An 11,517-nucleotide genomic window follows, 5' to 3' on the forward strand; every position below is an offset into this window, starting at 1 on the left:
GAGCACAATCATGGCTCATCTGTCAGCCAGAGGATTGAGTGCTACCCAGTTGTATCACATTACTATCTGTTGCTTGTAAGCTACCCTGAAAGTCATCTGATTGAAAGGTGGGATATTAACATTCAGAATACATGCATCAGGTGTGAACTGTAGTTCAAATGCACCCGTTTAAGTTTCTCCTAAGGCTGCATTCCTCCTAACCAAGTCTCATCCCTCACTAGCTGTGCTTTCAACCCTCCATAAGTGTTTTGGCTGGAAGGAATGTGACCTAGAAATCCTCAGTGATTCTTGCTTGCTTCAGTGGAGGTCAGATTGGAGCCTGTGTGGAAATTATCCAACTTTGCAAAGGTCATTGTTGTATTTATTGATTAGCCCACTTTTGCTATTCACTACAATGTGGTCTCCAGAAGTTTTTCCAGAAGAGATGCAACCCTTGGGCTGAAAAAAAATTCTCAATCTTGGAAAGAAACACATAAATAATAAAGATGTGCACAGCACTACGTAGCCCCAATCTGGGGGGTCCTCAATCAGGTTGACACACCCTGGGCCGAGCAAGGAACCATCTGCCTCATCCGGGATCTGCTCTTGAATTGATTTGGGGACTGTGCTAATATTTAATTATGGATTGATTTTTTTAAAAAATTAAAAAAAAATACTAACTTAAACATATATGACCCCCTTGGCCTGAGAGTCTCCAAGCCTGGTGCAAAGTCCCAGGTTCCATCAGAAAGTCAGGAGCCTGGCACTTTCGCAACCATCAGATCCTGCCTACCACAGTTGATTGAAAGCTTCCTGTGATTTTTTGGAAAGTTCATTCTAAAGAAAAACTCAGTTCCAATCTTCAGTTGAAAGTGAATATGCTGCCTTAAAGTCTAGGGCAAAAGAAAATTGGTCATGTGCATTACTATGGGGGTAAGTGCCTGTCAGCTGCTCTTATTGCTTCCAGGGTACTTGTGCATCACTCTCAAAACATAGATGCCCAAGACAGTGTTGGCTACTTAACAGTTGCATTTCATTTGTGTTGTTTCCTTTGAGGCCCATAAGGTGTCCTCTTTCCTTTGAGGCCCATAAGGTGTCCTCTTTATTAGCAGCAGAAACTGAGATGTAGGTGATTAATCCTAAGCAATTAATTCCTAGGGTGAGGAGGGAGGAATCCAGTACTATGGAGAATGTGTTGTCCTTCATCCAGCCAAGAGTAAATCCCTGAGTGCATAGACTATTTTATGAGCCGCAATTCCATTGTTAAATTTAATGCAGGGCATTGGTTAAGTACCCAACATATCAGCCAGCTACATAGCCTCTTTGGTTTTTATAATAGTGATAATGGTCTCTTTGGAAATCTCTCTTCCTTGGTGTTAAACCCAAGGACACCAAAGATGATGGCCTATTATTATTATTAGTAGTAGTATTATTATTATTGATATTTTTTCATTAAGAATGCTTGGAATAAAGTTAGGAATGCAATCTCTCTCTCTCTCTCTCTCTCTCTCTCTCTCTCTCTCTCTCGTATGTGTTCACTTTAAGTAGTGTGTGTGTGTGCACTTGCATAGCTGCCAAGTTATCCCTTTTTTTAAGGGATTTTCCCTTATGCTGAATAGGCTTCCTCGTAAGAAAAGGGAAAACTTGGAAGCTATGCACTTGGGACTTCCAGTTTTTACCACCACTGCGACGACAGCGCTCTGTGTGAGCTCCACACTGGAGTGATTGTTTGGAGAGGCTTTGGGGGGTTAACGAGGGCTACATGACCCCAAGAAAGGCTGAGGGGGTGACCCTCAGCTGAACGTTTCCAGCGACATTGGATGGGACTCTCAGCATTCACCAGCCGAAGGCAAGAGAGCGGAGAGACCCAGACTCAATAGGAAGCAAACGCCTCCCAGCAAGATGCTCTGAAGTCTGGAACGGCTTGAGAGCGGTAAAATTTTCCAATTAATAACTAACCCAATAAAATACATTTGACACCGAATTGAAGGAAGACTATATAATGGACTAATTAAGTAACTAAAAGGAAAGACAAAAGAGGAACACGCAGTGCCAAAGTAAAAGGAAACAGAGTTAAAATAAAGGGGAGAACGGAAGAGAGAAGGAAATTATCCTCTCTGTAAAAGAGATTTGGCACAAGGAATGAAAAAGGTTCAACAATATTAAGTAATATTAAAGGAACTACTGCAATAGGAGAGCATTAAACACCACTCACAAACGATGGGGAGGAAGGAAAGGAAAGAGTGGTCAAAACAAAAGCCTCTAAAAGTGCTTAACAAAAGAAGCGTTAAAGAAAGAAACTACGGTGGAGGCTTGAAAGAGGAACCCACAAACCACAACAGAAACATTTGATATTTGGAACTACATTTTAAAGCTAAAAGGGACTGATATTTGGAATTGCATTTTAAAGTTAACAGAGACTGTAATGTTACTTGAGACAAAGATGGAGCGGCGTGATGCAGAGAGAGGTTGGGGCTATTAAGACAAGAAGGAAATAACAGGCGGGGGAAAGAGAGTTTAAAGAGGAATCACAAAACCTAAAGAAGCAAGAACAGAGGACAGCGACACCAGAGGCGAAAAGAGGAACTGCAAGAGAAATAAAACCTGTAGGGCAGCGATGGGCAACCTTTTGAGCTTGGTGTGACACAATTCACCTAAAAACCGAGCATAACTCGGGTGGTGTGTCACTTCGAGAAAAAAACCCATAATTTCACAATATTTATAGTTTAAATAACAAAAATGTATAATTGTAATATATAATTGTATTTAATAAACCAAAAACTAATTATTTAACCTAACCAAACCAAAAAACCCATATTTATCACAAAATGCCCAGAGTTGTTGAGCTTTTGGGGGGGAGCTGCTGACCAAAGTTTTGGAGGTTTTTTTGGGGGGTGCAAACATTGCTTTGCTTTTTTTGGGGGGGGTGCCCCAAAGCTGCTGTGCTTTTGGGAGGGAAAGAGAACAGAAATAAATGACGAATAATACCTTCGCTGGAACTAACATGCAGCACCGACATAGTCTGCCAAAGCGCCAAAAAACCCCAGCACAGAACGGGTTAAAAAATGAACGCTGTTACACCCAATCATTGGCAGACTATGATCGGGTGTAACAGCGTTTGTTTTTTAAGCACCAGAAAAAAACAGCACAGAAAGGGTTAAAAACAACAAAGGAACGGGGTTTTAACAGCGGAGACAAGCTGTAGTGTGAGGAGAAAAACAACAACAGTGAAAATGGGCTGATGGGGTGTGTGCCAGCAGTGAGGGCTCTGCGTGTCACGTCTGACACGCGTGTCATAGGTTCGTCATCACTGCTGTAGGGGAAGGGAACATTAAGACAGCTGAGTATAAGAAAGTGGAATTGCGACACCAGTAGCCAAAGTTGGAACTGCATTGGAAAGAAGGATAAGCTAGAAATGACAAGTAAAAAACTTAACCAGAACACTTTTTTCAACCAGCACGGAAAAAGAAACTCAGGACAAGAAGGGGACATGGAAGTGAAAGAACTGATTCTGAGTTTGAAAGCAGACATTATGGAAATGAGAAAAGAATTTTGCGAATTAAAATGAAAGGTTTAGATGAAAAATTGGACAAAATGAAAGGGAAAATAGAGGAAAATTCAAAATCAATAACAGAAATGGTACTGATGGGAGATTTAAATGGAGTATGTGACCCCAAAATGGATAGAACTGGGAAAGGGAAAGGGAAAAAGAAAGGGAAATTACCACAAACATTTTTCAATATGGTAAAAAAATCTGGATTTAAAGTATGCTTGGAGGTTCAAGAACCAGTTTGAAAAAGAATATACTTATTTCTCTAATTCTAAAAATATGGTGAGTAGAATTGATGCAATCTGGTTGTCGACAGAAGTAATAGGAAGAATACAGGAAATCAAAATATTACCAAGAACATTATCAGACCACAATCCAATACTCCTACATTTGAAACCTGAATGGAAAGTGGGGATGAGAAGGTGGAAGTTAAATGATTCATTACTCTATGATGAAAAAAAATAATAGAAGGAGCAACATTAAGAGAATTTTTTGAATTGAATAACAATAAAGAAACAGAAAATAGGATCATCTGGGACACCAGTAAAGCAGTAATTAGGGGTTATTTTATTAAACAAAATGCCATATTGAAAAAAGAGAAAGAAAAAGAAAAGAAGAAAATTAGAGAGGAATTAGAGAAAAAAGAAAAAAAAGATTTGAACCAAAACCCTAAAAATTAAAAAAGGAGATTAATATGTTAAAAACAGAATACAAAATTAAAATTGAGCAAGAAATGGAATGGAAGTTGAGATTATGGCGACAAAATAATTTTGAGTTTGCGAATAAGCCAAGTAAATATCTAGCCTGGCAATTTAAAAAGAGAAAAAGTGAGAAAATGATAACTAAATTAAGAGAAGAAGGGAAAGTAATAGATAACCCTCAGATGATAATGAAAAAATTCATTAAATATTATGGATAATTATATAAGAGAAAAGAGGAAAACAAGGAAGAAATATTTAGAGAAACACCATTTGAAAATAAATATTGAAGAAAAAGCAAGAGAGATAGAAACACCAATTACGATACAAGAGATAAGAAATGTAATGAGAAAAAGCAAGCCAGGAAAATCGCCAGGCCCAGACGGGCTCCCAATAGAATATTACAAAAAATTGGAAAACATACTCCTAAACCATTTAAAAGACATAATGAATCAGACATTAGAAAACAGGTACCATGCCAGAATCATGGAAGGAAGCATATGTTACCCTCCTGCAAAAAGCATACACAGATGTAGAACTAATGTCAAGTTATAGGCCGATATCCCTCCTAAACAGCGACTATAAAATCTTCACTGGGATAATAGCACAGAGATTAAAAAACATACTTAAAGAGGTAATACACCCAAATCAAGCAGGGTTTTTTACCGGGGAGACAGATATCAAATAATATGAGGAATATAATAGATATTTTGGAATACCTGGAATTTAAAATTGGTAAGAAAGCAGCACTATTGCTGCTGGATGGCAAAAAGGCTTTTGATAACGTGTCCTGGGAGTTCAAGAGAAAACAAATAGAAATGATGGGAATAAAAGAGAAGATGAAAAAGGCTATAGGAGCAATTTATGATCAACAAAAGGGCAAGACTAATAATAAACGGAAGTGTGACGTATAGCTTCCTAATAACAAAGGGGACAAGACAAGGCTGCCCACTCTCCCCTCTCCTATTTATTATGGTGCTAGAATTTCTCCTAAACAATATCAGAAATTATGATAATTTAAAGGGAATAATGGTAGGAAAGAGGTCCTATAAAGTTTGAGCCTTCGTGGACGACCTAATAATAACAACACAAGACCCAAAGGAAAATATACCAAGAGCTTTAGAAATTATTAAAGATTATGGGAAAGTGGCAGGTCTGAAAATAAATTATAGGAAAACAATGCTATTAACTAAAAATATGGATAAGAAAGAAAAAGAAGAATTACAACAATTGACAGGTCTAGAAATAAAGAAAAAGGCATCGAAAAGTTTAAATTTATATGAAGATAACTATAAAAAACTTGGAGCGAAATAAAAAAGGAAATGGAACAATGCAGTAAATTACATCTATCGCTCTGGGGTAGAATATCAGTTGTAAAAATGAATATACTCCCTAAGTTAATGTATTTATTCCAAATGATACCAATCTTGGGGGGGGGGGTGTAAAATGCTTTACCGAATGGAAAAAGTATACCGTGGTACCTCAGTTTATGAGCACAATTGGTTCCGGAAGTCTTTTCATAGACTGAAGGCTTTGCAGTTTCGGACTTAAGAAAATAGTACGAAGCTGAATGTTGGAGCTGGATAAAAGAATGGATGTTTCTTAAAAACAGAGAAATTCTAGACTTGGAAGGATGAGATAAAATATACGGATGGCCTGGTTACTTAATGTATGAGAAAACACGGGTCCACAAAAGATTCACAAACCATTTAGTGAGGAATGCTTTATATGAAGTGTGGGAGAGAACAGAAGAGAAAATTATAGAAAAAACTCGGTGGTGGACCTCTCCATTAGAGGCAAACACCACACTTAAAAATGATGCAAGAAACACTTGGCCAACTTAGAAAGAATTAGTAGAAGAAATGAAAGAAAAACCAAAACTAATAAAATATGATGAATTAAAAAGGAAGGGAATAGGATGGTTGGAATATTTCCAGCTGGAAAGGATTTAAAAGACAGAGGGTTTGAAAATAAAGTATCAAAGTTAGATAAAGAGATTTTACAGAGTAAGCAAAAAATAAAGAGAATTGCATTCTGACTAAAGAGGAATGGTTGAGTAAATTATGTGGATATTTAGATTTAGCTAAGTTGACTGACTGGATAAGACAAAAATCAAAACATATAATTTGGGACCAGTGGAAAGATTTAAATGATTATTTGGGTAGGAAATGATTAAGTGTAATGCATTGGTTGTGTTTAGAAAAGACTTGTGATAATCTCAGAAAATGTATTAGATGGATCGTTTAAAATGAGCCAAAGAAGTGCAGTGAAGCGGTGGAAGTCAATTTTAATAAGGATTTCTTTTTAAGATATATGTAGAATAAATTGGAATAAATAAAACTTCTCTTCTTATTTCTTTCTTTCCTTTTTTTCTTTCTCTCTTTTTCCTTTTCGTCTAATTCTTTCTTTCTTTTCTTATTCTTCTTTCTTATTAAAAAGAAAAATGTGTTTATAAGTAATGAGTTTGTATGCATGCATGTGTTAATTTGTAAGATTTTGTGGAGGTTTTCTGTGTGTGTTTGTAATAATTATGTATAATAAATAATTTTTTTAAAAAAAATCATTTTTGGAGTGGGGGTTATTTCTGAACTTAACTTTGAAAACTTCATTATTTTTCATTTTCAAAATATACTTGTGACAAACACACCCCATATACCCCCACTCCTCAATAGTCTTGAGAGTGACTATGGTAGGCTGACAGCTTCAGCCATCTGAATTCAGGGATGGGGAACAATTTGCATAATTTCCTTTAGGTAGCTGAATCTCCAACATTTTTGGACAGGAATGGTAAAAATGTCATTGGACTCAAACTTTCCTAGTCAGGCAGGGGTGATGGTAGTTGGAATCCAACAACAGGAATTTCACTCATTTGCACCTATGAGATAAGGATTGAGGCAGTCCTTATCAATGAACCATAATCACCCAATTCCCAATTTTCATTTAAAAAAGAAAGAGTGTTTCTAGCATTTGTACAACCTGATTTATGAGGCAAAATGTGCAGGTACTATTCACTTAAAATATTTCATGAGAAAAACTTGCCTGCCCCCACCATTCAGTTGTGTTTGTTTGTTTGTTTGTTTGTTTGTTTGTTTGGAGTATTTACTTTGTCTGCCATATATATATATATATATATATATATATATATATATATATATATATGCATCCTCCATCCCTGTTTTAGATGGCCTCTCCAGCCAACATTTTCCACCAGCCACCAGGCTCCCCCCATCTACTCATTTGTTTAAAGCTCAGAATATACAGAGCTTCTGAGGCAAAACATTTCCACATCCATTCTGCAAGTCTCCTCTCTCCTTTCCCCCCTGCTCTCAATATTTTACAGCTGGTCTGTCATGCTGAGTGTTGGAAAGGGTCAGGCAGTGACTCAGAGTTTTGCTAGGGGCCACTGGAACCATCATAGCTTGTCACTGTAAATGCCACATATATATTTTTCCCCTTGTTGAAAGTTTGTGAAATAAAATTAGGCAGCATTCTATCAGAGACACGTTGCACAACAGGGTCTGGGCAGTAGGAAAGCCAGTCGATACAAAAGCTCAGCAGGTATACACATCCTAGCAACAAAATGGTATATATGTAGTGAATTTCTGGGTAGAATTCTTCACCACATTTTCATGAAAGATCTGTCTTCACAAGCATATCAGCTTGTCAGGTGGAACCATTCCCCTGCACCTCCCCTTGTACTATTTTGGGTTTTCTCCCAACCCATGTGAGACAATTTCAGGGGTACAGGGTACAGGGCACAAACAGGGGAGGTGTGTAGGGGAGCCCCATTGAACAGATGAATCCCACCAATGAGTTACATTAATGTCAAATGCTTGCTTTTAAAACAGCAACATAAAACAGTTGAAATTCCGAGGAAATCCTGCATCAAATGCTTCCAGCCAGCACATTAATTCATTATATAAATGTGTATCCAACCCTTAGGTGACCTTGGGCCAGTCACTATCTCTCAGCTTAACCCATGGGTTCTTGTGAGGTCAAAATGGGAAGAGAGGGAGTCATGTGCACCACCTTGAGCTCCTTGGTGGAAAGATGGCATATAAATGTAATAATAAAATAATAACAAGGAGCCCTGTATGGCAAACAAGTAATAAAACATCCTAGAAACAATTCCAGTGCAGCTGCAGACTGGGAAAGAGGAGGAAACATGGGTTGCATCCAATGGGAGATTTTTGCCCCTGGCTTAGTGGTGCCCTTTGGATCCAGAGCATTCCCCCAGCCGAGTCTTGCGACACAAGAATGTAGTGGTTAAGAGCGGTGGACTCGTAATCTGGTGAACTGGATTCACTTCCACACTCCTCCACATGCAGCTGCTGGGTGACCTTGGGCTAGTCACACTTCTCTGAAGTCTCTCAGCCTCACTCTCACAGAGTGTTTGTTGTGGGGGAGGAAGGGAAAGGAGATTCTTAGCCGCTTTGAGACTCCTTAAGGGAAGTGAAAGGCGGGATATCAAGTCCAAACTCCTCCTCCTCCTCCTCCTCCTCCTCCTCCTCCTCCTCCTCCTCCTCCTCCTCCTCCTCTCTCGCTACCGGTATCAATACTCTGATGCAGGTGAGGCTAGGGCTGCAGAGGATTCCATGATAGTGGGGAGCAGATCAAAGAGGTCAGGATTCTCTCTCAGAGGGGGAAATCTACTCTTTCCCATGGTCTCTGGGAGACTTACTCAAGAGGCATAGGTTTGCAGAGCCTGAATTGTAGTGGTATTGCACCAGGTTTATTGCACCAGCAATAAACAGAACATGCATCATTAGCTAAGATTACTGCAGAGAGAGAGAGAGAGAGAGAGAGAGAGAGAGAGAGAGAGAGAGAGAGAGAGAGAGAGAGAGAGAGAGCAACATCCACTTTGTCCACTGATAGCAGGAGTGAACTTGCCATGCAATAGTGCTGCTAAATTGAATGGACATTTGCTATGGAATATGAGAGGCCTGTATTATGAGCTTGCTGACTATTATAATCAGTGCTGTTTCTACTGAACCTATTGATTTCTGTAGGATTGTTCTCTGGAGTCTCGTAGAAGTTCGTTCAAGGGCAGCAGTGTCAACAGTGATGGGCTACAATGAGCTGCAATTTAATGCATTCCTTTGCTTAAGTCCCAGGGTGCTCTACACTTGAACAGATTTGACAGATTTTCTGGCAACATTTATGTGGATTGAGGATATATTAGATAATATGTAACACTTCAAGCTTCCTTTTGCTGAACTGTTGCCATGGAGACCCAAAGGCATCCACTGGAAATTAAAATATGGGTAAATCTTGGCTTTGTGGGATGGAAGCATTTGACAACGGCAGTTGGGAATACATTCCATGAGAATTCATGACTCCTATTAATTGAATCAATTCATACTGATTAGGGCTTTGCAGAATATTCCCAATGTTAAATTTTCAGGATAAAAATAGCCATTTCAGTGAAGTAGGACTATCTTCCAAAAGCCAATTTAATATTATAAATATATAGATTTAATGGTGGTGGTGGTAATAGTCCAGACCCGGGTTTTTCCTGGTGGCTAGAACTAGGGATGGATGAATCTGGAAATTTTCATTTCTCTCCATTTGGTCAATTCCATATGCATAACATGCAACATTTTCTATGCAGTTTTACCTAGCATATGCTAGGTATCTGCAATGATCTTGTGTGGTGTATCCCAAATAATGAGCTGAAGGTTTTCACATATCTGCATTGGGTCACACAATTAACTACCGGTAGGCATCTCCTTAGAGCTTCTAGGTAGCTCCATGAGCAAAGCTCCCCTCCCCACAAAAATTGCGCACACACAGCAAAAATGAAGCCAAGCTGACTACAGAAATGCCCAGAGCTAGAGATGTGCTGGATCTTTCATTTTGACAAATAAGTCTAGATTTTCTCAGGGCATTCCAGTCCCATTTATTTGCTTTTTCCATGGATCTATGAACCTGCCTGTCCTAAAGCTAACTACTCCAACTAGGTTTTGCTGGACTACAGCTGCCATCATCCTTGAGCAGTGGCTGCAGATTATGGGAGTTGGAGTCCAACAATATCTGGGAAATCTAAGGCTGGGGAAGGCTGTCCAATAGCTTCTGTTGGCACTGGACCTGGGTTTCACAAACTAATGGCAGCTTGGTGGGCCCCAAATCTGGGAAATGTATGTTGTTCCATGTTGCTATCATGTTGAAGTATTGGAGGATGGCATTCCTTCCTATTTTGAATATCTCTCCTTCTTCTTCTTCTTCTTCTTCTTCTTCTTCTTCTTCTTCTTCTCCTCCTCCTCCTCCTCCTCCTCCTCCTCCTTCTCCTTCTCCTTCTCCTTCTCCTTCTCCTTCTCCTTCTCATGGTGTGCTTTTTTCCCTGCTCCTCCCACACCACAATTTAGGCTCCCAGAACAGGCAATCATACCAGGTGCTGCTTGGAAAACTCCCAGAACCTGCAACTAATACTGGAAAACACTTTTCATTCAGAGACAAAAGAATAAATAAGTGTATGGAGCCACACTAGCCAGCAAAAGTGACACTCGCTATTGGGAAGCTTTGCCCTCAGTGTCTTTGACAGCAGCTTATATGATTATGATTTTTATGACTTTGTGCTGACTTGCCTTGAGAATGAGGATATTGCATCTGTTCTCAGGAGAATCCCTTTAATTTTGTCATTTAAGTGCCTGGAAATGTAAATTCCTGATCTAATCTTCACGATTGCTTCATTGTTTACACTGTTTACCACAAAATGTGCCGCTAATAATGACACTGCTGCAGCTGTGATCGAAATCTGTAGGCTTTAAGGAACGTTCTCGGATAGTTTCGATGTTAGTCAAATAACCACGAGACAGATTGCTTGGGAGTCTTTGGCTGTTGCAATGACAAAAGATGTAGCGGGGGAAGAAAATAGGAGGGAGAGGGAAGTAAAAGAAATCTGCTATGTTGCAAGCCACTGTAGAATCCTTCCAGTACTGATAAATCCAGAACATATATGGAATGGCATCACAGTGATGAAGTAAAGGGAACAGATGTCCATAAGTGGTAAACCAACACTCCCGGTAATTTGATCAAAGTTGAGCACTAGTAATTGAAAAAATTACTAGTTTTATTCTGTTTTATTACAGAAAAATTTCAGGAACAGACTGGAAAGAGAAGTTGCTGAATTGGAACTCATTACCAACCCCAGGTGGCGCTGTGGTTAAACCACTGAGCCTAGGGCTTGCTGATCAGAAGGTCAGCAGTTCGAATCCCTGTGATGGGGTGAGCTCCCGTTGCTTGGTCCCAGCTCCTGCCAACCTAGCAGTTCGAAAGCACATCAAAAATGCA

This window comes from Zootoca vivipara, chromosome Z2 (assembly GCF_965207765.1).
Source record: "Zootoca vivipara chromosome Z2, rZooViv2.hap1.1, whole genome shotgun sequence".
Taxonomy (NCBI): domain Eukaryota; kingdom Metazoa; phylum Chordata; class Lepidosauria; order Squamata; family Lacertidae; genus Zootoca; species Zootoca vivipara.